Consider the following 10955-nt stretch of genomic DNA (forward strand, 5'->3'; position numbering starts at 1 on the left):
ACTAATTAAAGTTATTCATATAATAATCGTTAAAAAAGTTTTAATAATTAATATATTAAATAATTATCGATATACTTCTAAATTATCTTTTATATTTTTAAAAAATATATCGAGCTATAAAGTCGATTATATATTCGATATATATCTCTATAAGTATAATAATTATAATTATACTTTAAGACTCTATAGATTAATTTTTCGAGAATATATAAGCGATTTAATTTCTTATTTAGTATATAAAATAATTCCGAGTTAATATTATTGAAATTCGAATCACGTGACTCTTGACGTCTTAACGATCACATGATATAATTACGTGATACGCCTTAGTGTATTTATATCTAATCGCTCTTTTCTTTTATAGAACTCTCTAGTTAATATAACTAAATATTCTACCTTATATTTTAATAGATTATAAACCTAAACTCTATTCGATAACTATTTTAATTATTTTATAATTTATCTATTATCTATTATAATTATAACTACTTTTAATATATTTATTATATTAATATTTATTAAATAGTAGCAATTATAACCGCGGAGAATCTCTTTTATTAATCTTTATAATATAGATATTTTTTATTTTAAAATAATTATTCTAGCTAAATAATATATATCGAATATACTTTTAATAAAAAAGATAAGGGTTATAAGTAAAGGGGGCTATATCGAAATTATTAATATACTAATATATTATATTAATAATTTATTATATAAACTTTTATATCGCTTTTAATATAAGATAATTTCGAGCGAGTTAAATAATATTATATTTAATCGTATAATATTAAAGCTATTATACGTTATAATAAGATATTATATATCTATACCTTTTCGTTATATAATCGCTATAATCGCTAAAATATATTAATTTCTCTATATTAAATAAAATACGCTAAAGATAAAAGATAATATATTCTTATTCTTATATTTCGCTATATTAAAAATTAATAATAAGCGATTAGACTCTAATATCTTATTATATAATTTTTATAATAAGAATTAAAATCTAATTTAAAATAACGGCGTAACGCTAAAAGAGAAAATAATTTATATCTCATATATCCAGTATATTAATATATATAAAGAAATTACTCTCTATTATAGCGATTAAAGAATAATTACTCTTTATACTTATAAAAATAAAGCAATCTCGCGAAGAAGCTTTAGTTAAATTTAATAAGCGAGCGAAGCGAAATTATAAGTAATTTTATACTCGATCTTAATTAATTTCTTTAATAAAAGAGTTAATTAATAGATAATATTATATTATAAATATAATAGAGAGCGATTAAGATAATCGCGATAATAGTATAAAGAATAAAATTTAATTAAACTCTCTCTTAAGTATAAAGAAAGATAATATTTTATTAAATTATTATATACTTATATTATATTTTCCTCTAATATCTATAAATTAAAGTTTATTTTTTTAAGATATTATTAACTACGTTATAGATCGTAATATAAGATTTCTTTTTAAATAACGCTTTAAATTATATCGAGCTAATTTTAAAACTTAATAAGACTTTCTCTATACGCTTTAAATAATTATAAATATTTTAAATATAAATAATATTAATAGCGAGTATACTTTAATTTCTTACGCTAATTCTATTATTATATCAAATTAATTTATCTCTAAATTACTATTAGAGTTAATTTTAAATAAAAAACTCTTCGAGTTTAAAGTAAAGCTAATTTTATTAGCGCTATTTATTTTATCTATTTTATTAAACTCTATTATATTATAAATCTTATTCTTAAATTTAAACTCTTATTAAAGCTTTATTTTATTAAATTCTAAAAATTAAATTTATTTTTTATAAATAGTATTATATCTAAATATATCGATATTAAGCTTTTAATTAATTTAAATTAATTTTATTAAATTTTTATATTTAAGAGTACTTCTAATTATTATAAATAAAAGCGAAATATATAAGATTTCTTTATTCTATTAAACCTTTAATACTATATTAAAATCGATATAATTTAATTAATCTCTTATTTAATAGTTATTATAAAAATCGTAATCGAATAATAATTTAAAAGAAATATCTTTAAGATTATTATTAATATAAATATTATAATATAAATTAAAGTATATTATAAACTCTATATTATAATAAAGACTCGCTATAAAAATAACTTATATAATCTTATTAAGAGTTATACTAATATTATAATTATTTAAAAGAATTTAAAAAAATATAAATCTCGCGAATTAGATATTTTTAGCTTTATTATTTAGAGACTAAAATCTCTTATCTTTATTATTTATAAAAATAAGTTATAAATCTATATTAATTAATTTATTAATCTATTATATAAAATTAATAACTTATTTAAAAAATTTCCCTTTATTATTAATAAGAATTAAAAGATTTATTATTTTTATAAGAGCTTAGATAATTAGTATATTTAGTATTATAAGATCTATAATTAAAATTATAACTCTTATAATAAAAATAAATCTTTTAAATTTATACTAATTTACGCTAGAATATAATAACTTAATATTATCTCTAATTCTACTATTTTTATTAAGTTCTTTAATACTTATATAATAACTATCTATATCGAAATAGATATTTATATTCTTATTTCTATAGCGCTTATATTAATTAAATATTATATTTAAAATAATATTAATTCTATTAACTCTTATATCTAAATATAAATTTATAAATTCTATATTCTTTATAATAAGAACTTTTATTTTATTAAAAAATATCTCGAATAACTAAAGCGTAAACGCGCTTATAAAGAATTTTAAATCTTTAAAAATAGAGATCGCGAAGGTTATAGCGATTAAGATAAAAAAGATAATTAAAAAAATAATAATATTAATACTAAATTTAAATTTAAAAAGTCTAAAAAAAAGAAGAATTAATCTTTTAATATTAAAGTAGCTATTATAATTATCTAATTTATAATAATACGCTACTTTATTACTTATATCGCTATTATATTTATTATTAACTTCTAAATCTTAAATAATAAAATCTATAAATCTTTTAAAATTAAATTTTTAAATAGAGTTTTTACTATTATACTTTCTATTATAGTAATAATAATATCTCTTTAACTTTATAATTATATTTATACTTAATATATTATTTATAATTTCTTAATTTTTAAAAATTTCTTTAGATTTTAAAAATTTTATTTTATTAATAAACTCGTCGACGATAGCTATATAACTATCGACTTTAATAATATTAATTTTAAATATAAAATAAAAAGTATTAAGCGTATTTAAACTCTTAATAATATTTAATATATATTTAAATATAATTTTAATTTAATTTTTAAAAGATAATTAAAGAAGTAATAATACTCGCTTTCTTTTATTTCTAACGATCTTTCTATAAAAAAATAGTAATTTTTCTTTAAACGTATTTAGAGTCGCCTTTATACGCTTAATACTTAAAAAAATATCTTTTTAATCTTAATTATTATTAATAAAGAAATTTTCGCTTATAATAAATCTCTTATTAAATCTATAAAGCCCTCTAATAAATAAAAATCTTAAATTAATAAAAATATTCTATATATATAATATACTTATATAAATTATTTAAACACTTAGAACGTTAAGAAGATAACTAAAATATATATCGAAATAAATCTTTTTAAATCTTCTCTTAACGATATTTATAAGCTATATTTTATAATTAATCTTAAAATAAAGCTTTATAAATACTATAATATTCTTAAAAGATAGAAAAATAACTTATTTTATATTAATCTCTAAAAATTATTTAATATTTCTTATAACGACTATATATTTATAATTATCTTTCTAAATAATTTTACTTTACACTTCGATATTTATCTTCTATTAAATAAATTTAACGAGTTTATTTTTATTATATTTAAGCTCTTTCTTAATAATATAGAATATAATAATTATTATTATACTCGCCTTCGCTTTAATTATAATATAAAATATTAGAATTATAAAATAAAAGTTTTTTATTTATTTAAAGAAATTATCTAAAAAGATATTATATTAAAAAACTTTTAAATAAATAATAAATTTAAATAATTAAATATTATTATTTAGTATAAAACTAGTATAATATTTAAAAAAAGCGATTTACTATAGAAGTATTAAATCGAGTTTATTTATATTAAAAATTATTTATATAATTATTAACTTATAATTAGATAAGATATTACTTCTTTTAAAATTTATATTAATTTCTCTTCTAATATTTCTTATCTATATATTATTAAATAAATAAATTTCTATTAAATTATATTTAAAGCTATTAATTAGAAAAAATATTAAGATTATATAATTAAAGAATAATTTATAAACTATTAAAATTATTTTTATTATATACTTTTAAATAGCGAAGAAATCGCTATTATCTTAAATATTAAGTAATTTAATAATATCTCTTTTAAGCTTATATTCTTTATTTTAGAGAAGAATATATATAATAATATTAAAATAATAGTTTATCGTAATAATCGACGATTTACTAAAATTATTAATTATCTTAAAAATTATCTTTTCTCTTTATTTATAATTTTAGAGAAAAATCGCTAAAAGAGATAAATAATTTTCGTTAAAGATAAAGCTAATAATTTATTTAATTTTATTTAAATTTTTAAAAGAGCTTAACTAGTAGTCTTAATTAATTTAAAGCCTTTAGAAGAGTAATTACTTAATATATTTAATAATAAAACTCTCTCTATAGCCTCTATAACGGCGTTTTTTAAATTTATTATTTATTTTATAAATAATTATAATCTAATCTTAGCGATAAATTATTTATTTAATATCTTAAGAGTATATAAGAAATTCTTTTTAAATCCTCTAGCGCTATTAATAAAAGCCTTTTCTTCTAAATTTTATAAATCTCGAATTTATAAAAAAGCTATATCGAACTCTTATCGTAAGATATATTAAAAAATTATTATAAAAAAAGAAGTTAACTCGCTTATTACTAATAAAACTTAAACTCTAATAAATCTCTTATTAAATATATATATTTTAAGAGATTAATAAATTTATAAATTTAAGCGTAATCTTATAGAGGAGATTATATAATATAAAGCTCGCTAAATTATTTATAACTTTAAATAATAAAAAGAGATTAACTTTAACGAAATCTTCGTCTTTATTATTAAGTTTATAAATTATAAAATAATCTTTATATTAATAATTACTTTAAATTAAAAGCTTAAATAAATAAATATTAAAATTATCTTTCTATATAATAATATTAAGAAGATAATTTATATTACTTAACTTATTAGCTTTAAAATTAAAAATTAAAAAAATAAGATATATAAGCTTATTAAGATATTTTATAATTTAAAATAATTCTCTAAAATTTAATATAATACTCTTATAATCTATTTAAAAAAATTAGATTTTAAATTTATTATTATTAATCTCTCTATATTTATTAATAATATTATTATTATCGCTATTTACGTAGATAATATTCTACTTATAAATTTTAATAAAATCGAAATATAAGATATTAAGAATAAGCTTAATAAGAAATTTAAGATAATTAATTTAAGACTTTATATCTATTATCTTAATATAATAATTATTAAAAATTATATTAATCGAATTTTATATCTTAACTAAAAAGATTATATTAAGAAATTTCTAAAGAAATATAATATATTAAGCTCTATACTATCGCTTACTTCTATTAATAGCGATAAATTTTATATCGCTAAAAATAATTTTATCTCTATTAATTAATCTCGCTATATCTATTAATTAATTATAGAATTACTTATATATATAATATTAAATATTTAATTTAATTTTATATTCGCCGTCTTAGTAATCTCTAGATATATTTTAAATTCTAATAAATCTTATTAAAAGACTATTAAGCGTATTTTTCGATATCTAAATAATACTAAAAATTAATAATTAATATTTAAAGAAGATTTAAAATTACTTATTAATTATATAAATATAAATTAGATAAGTAATTAAAATACTTAATATTTTATCTCTAATTACGTTTTTAATATAAATAGTATTATTATTAATTAATTATTAAAATAATAATCTATTATAGCGCTATTCTCTTATAAAATTAAATATATTCATTAAATATAGATTATTAAGAAAATAATTTAATTATATAAACTTTTTAATTAATTTAATTTTAGCGTTAAATATATATAGACTATTATTATCTACTACGATAATTAGAATACTATAGCTTTTATTAAAAATTCTTAATTTCATATATATACTAAATATATTAATATTTAATATTATTATATATAAAAATAAATTATTACTAATATTATTATTTTTAAATATATTTCTATTAAATAATAGATAGTTAATAAACTTACTAAGATATTACTTAAGAATAAATTTAAGAAATTTTATATATTAATTAAATTAGAATATTATTTATAGTATTATCTATTTAGAGAAATTAACTTTAAATTTAAAAGAGTTATTTTATTAATTCTCGTAATTCTCGTAATTTATTTAAGCTACTTATCGAGCCTTAGACTTAATACTCTACGAACTCGCTATTTTATATTAAAATAGCTATTTCTTTAGCGCTATTATCGCTATCGCTATTAAATCTTTAAAACTCTTTTAAAGTATTTTTATCTATACTACTATTACTATTAACTAATATTATTAAAGAATTAGATATCTAAAATAATCTTATAGAAGCCTTATAGTCGATCGTAATATATAGAACGAAGAATTTCTTCTAATTATTTTATTTAGTTACCTCTATAAATATCCTTCGATTTTAAATTAATCGATTTTTGATATATATTAGATAGCCTAGAGTTAAAATATTCGAAAAACCGTTTTTTAATAAAAAGTGAAATTTGAGGTTTAATATAGTCGTTTTTAAATTTCGACTTTTTATTTTAACTATTCAGCGCTAAACTTACTTTAACTACTCGACTCTAACTTTAACTTAACTACTTAACGCTAAACTCACTTTAACTATTTAACTCTAACTTCACTTTAACTATCTAATTTAAACTTTACTTTAATTATCTAACACTAAACTCTAGCGAAAATTAACTAAGTTATTTTTATTTTATCTATCTAATTTTAATACCATTAATATTAAACTTCATATCTATTAGATTTCACATATAAAAGAATATATACGAAGGGGAATATTGAAATTCGGATTATACAACTCTTAGCGTCTTAGTAATCACGTAATATAATCACGTAATACGCCTTAGTGTATCTATATCTAGTCGCTCTTTCCTTCTATAGAACTCTCTAGTTAATATAACTAAGTGTTCTATCTCATATTTTAATAAATATTAAGATAATAAAACTAATAAATAATTTATAAGTCAAATTCTAAATCTTCGATATTCTTTATTTACTTCTAAATTTATTTATATATATAATTAAAATACAAATTATTAAATAAGATCGTAGAAATTTTATTAAGAAATTTCTTTTTGGCTTATAATACTACTATAGGAAAAATGTTAATTATATCTAAATTCTTTATTAATACTTCTTCTATAACTAAATCTTTAATAAAAAATTAAGATAATTTATTAATATTATCGTAAGTTTTTCTAGCTCTATATACGATTTTTATTCTAAATTAAAAAGTTAATAAGTATAGAGTCTATTCATTTAATCAAGCAAACTAATAATTATTAATCTTATTTTAAAAGATAGATTTTAAAGTAATATAATTAGTAATTATCGTAAAATCTTTATTATCGAAAAATTAAAAAAGCTAAATTAAAGTTTAAATTAAGACGCTAGTCTTTAGCTTTATAGTTTAATATTAAATCTCAATATCGCTAAGATCGCGCGATAGAAATAAGACTAATTATTTAATCTTATCAATATTAATTTAATATAATATCACTTTATAGCCTTTTTTCTTACTATTATTAATATATAATATAAATAATTAATTAAAATTCGAGAAGGCGAAGGTTAATACGTTATATAGTTTATTCTTTAAAATCTCTTAGATCTTATAATATTCTAAATTAATTTATGGATTTAATACTTTAATAATAAGCTTATTTAATTTAAAAGTTTTAGCTATTTTTATAAGATCTAGATTAATACTAATCGAGAGTTATTTCTTTTCTATATAATTTTATCGAGATTTACCCTTATTAAAGCTTTTCTTAAAATCTTTAATTTTAAATTTAATTAAAGACCTAGCGATAGTTATATAATATTTTATAAATTTATAATAATAGTTAAAGAAATTTAATTTAATTTTTAACTATCTAAGATTTCTCGAAAAGATTATTTTCTAAATTATTTTAATCTTTTCTTTTATAGTATTAAGATTAAGTCTAAAAATATAATATTTAAGCGCGATAATATTTAAATAAATAAAATAATACTTAAAGAGTAAGAGAGTTACTTTACTTTTTTCTAGTAAGTCTAATATCTAATTAAGATATTTAATATAATTATTAAGAAATATTAAAAAAATAATTATATTGTTAATATAGATTAAAATAAATTATTAAAAATATAAAGCGAGAAGTCGTTTTATTCGATACTAAAAAAAACTCGAGATATTTATAAGATCTATAATAGAAACCTTTAATTATTCTTATTCTCGATAAGAATTAATAAAAGTAATTTTCTATTAATTTAACGATTTAATAAGTTATTAAAAGAACTCTTTAATTAAATTAATAAATAAGAAGATTATTAATTTATCTAAAGCTTTTAGTATAGTATTCTACTTAAAAAGCGAGTAAGCGTTAAGATATAATTTAGTATTTATCTTTCTCAAATTAATAATAACTCGAGATTTATTATTTTTTTATATTATAAAAGTTGGTAAGAAGGTAATTGAAGGAATTTCTAAAGGTATCTTCTTAACGTAGTCTTATTTTATTAGCGAATCTAATATAAAATTTATAGCTCGACGATCTCGCTAAGATAAATTATAAGGATTTTATTTAAGTCTAGCGAAATTAATTTTATCTTTAAAAGATATTAATATTTTAATTTCATTATTAAAACGTCTTAAGTTAGATTAAAATAGTATTTAATATCTTTCAAGTATTTTTTTAATTTATTTCTTATATTCTAATTTCTAATATTTAAAAATATTTATTTATAATATTATAACTTTCTTCGAAAAATCTATAATATATAATATATTCGATTTCTCTTTAAACTTTTTCATAAAGACGTTAACGAAATAAAAATCTATCTCTATAAACTTAGTTAAGTCTTAAAAAATAGATAATCTTTTTAATAACTAGTTTTTATAAATCTTAATAAACTATTCTTTAAAGTTAATTATAAAAATAGTTTAAAGATTATTATTAATTACGGCTTAAATATCTAATATAAAGATTTTAAACTAAAAATTAATAATAGAAATAAATTCGAATAGATAAAGATATTTCGATATTAAAGATCGATACTTAATAAAAATATTCTAATTTATATTTAACTAAAAAACCGTAATCGATATCGCGTAGATATTAATCTTTCTACGCTTCGATATCTATAAAACTTTTACTTTTATCGATAGTATAGATATAAATAATAACTCTAGAATCTTAATCTTAATTCTTAGAATTTTTTAAGTTACTCGAATAAAAATCTTATCTTTATCTTTAATAATAATAAGATTAAATTCTTCTTATTAAATATTTATTTTATTTAATTTTAGAATATTAATATCGATAATTATATCGCAAAATAAGTTAAATATAATATAAAATTCTTTTAAGATTATTACTTCTTTCTCGATTACTATATATATATTAATAGAGAAATATATATAATTCCGCGATAGTAATATATTAGCTTCTACTCTTCTATAATAAAATTTTCTCTTATTAGATATAAGATAGACTTTATTTTAATTTAAAAATCTTAAATAATATTAATTAGACACTAAGAATACTCTAGAGCTAAAGTTTATATAAAAAGTATATATTCGTTTATCTTTATTATAATAACTATCTATAGTATTAGAAAACTCCTTAAATATTATATTATATTTCTTATTATTTTCTAATTCTATATTTATAATTAATATTAATATAAAGTCTAAATTATTAATATTTTTAAAAGATATTTATAAATATTATTAAGAGTTTAATATAGCGTTTAAAGATATTCTTATAATTAATATAATAATAGAGTTCTCTTTAATTAAATTCTAATTATTAATTAAAAGTTTTAGAAGAATTCCCCCTAGCTTTTCTCTTCTATTAGAGTTTCTAAAGCTATATAAATCTCGAGATTATATATATTAAGATCTTCCTCTTCTCTCTTATTATAATTTCTCTTATTATTATTATCTTTATTAATATTTATTTCTTTTAAATTAATCTTTATAACTTTTTAACTATTTTCTTAATAGTTATTATTCTAATAATCTCTACTATAATATCTATAAAAATAAGAAAATAACCTCTTAAATCGATATTTATTTCTTTTAATTTTAGATATCTTTAGCGATCGCTTAAATTTAATATCTAATTTAATTTTAAGTTTAAACTTCGCAATCTAAATTAATTTCTTTATTATTAAATTTTTAAAGAGTCGTTAAACTCTAGCTAATATTAGAGTTATTAATAAATTAAACTTTTAATAAAACTTATTTATCTTATAAATACGCTTCGCCGCTATCTTATTATTATAAATTTATCTATTAAAATTCTTAATTATATCTCTCTTTTTATATATAAATATAGCGAAGACTAAGTTTATATTTAGCTCTTATTAAAGATATCTAATAATTATATTCTTATTAGTAACCTCGATATTATATAAATAATTAATTTTTCTTATTAAGTATTAATTTAGCGTAATAAAAAAATTATCGAATCGAAATTTCATCTTTTTCGTCTTCTTTAGAGATTTAAAATAATTTAATCGATACTCTCGAAGAAGTTTATCTTTTTATATTATTAGACTATAATTTATCTTCTAGTAAACTCTT

Source organism: Letharia lupina (genome assembly GCF_014066315.1).
Source record: "Letharia lupina isolate WasteWater1 chromosome Unknown contig_18, whole genome shotgun sequence".
Taxonomy (NCBI): domain Eukaryota; kingdom Fungi; phylum Ascomycota; class Lecanoromycetes; order Lecanorales; family Parmeliaceae; genus Letharia; species Letharia lupina.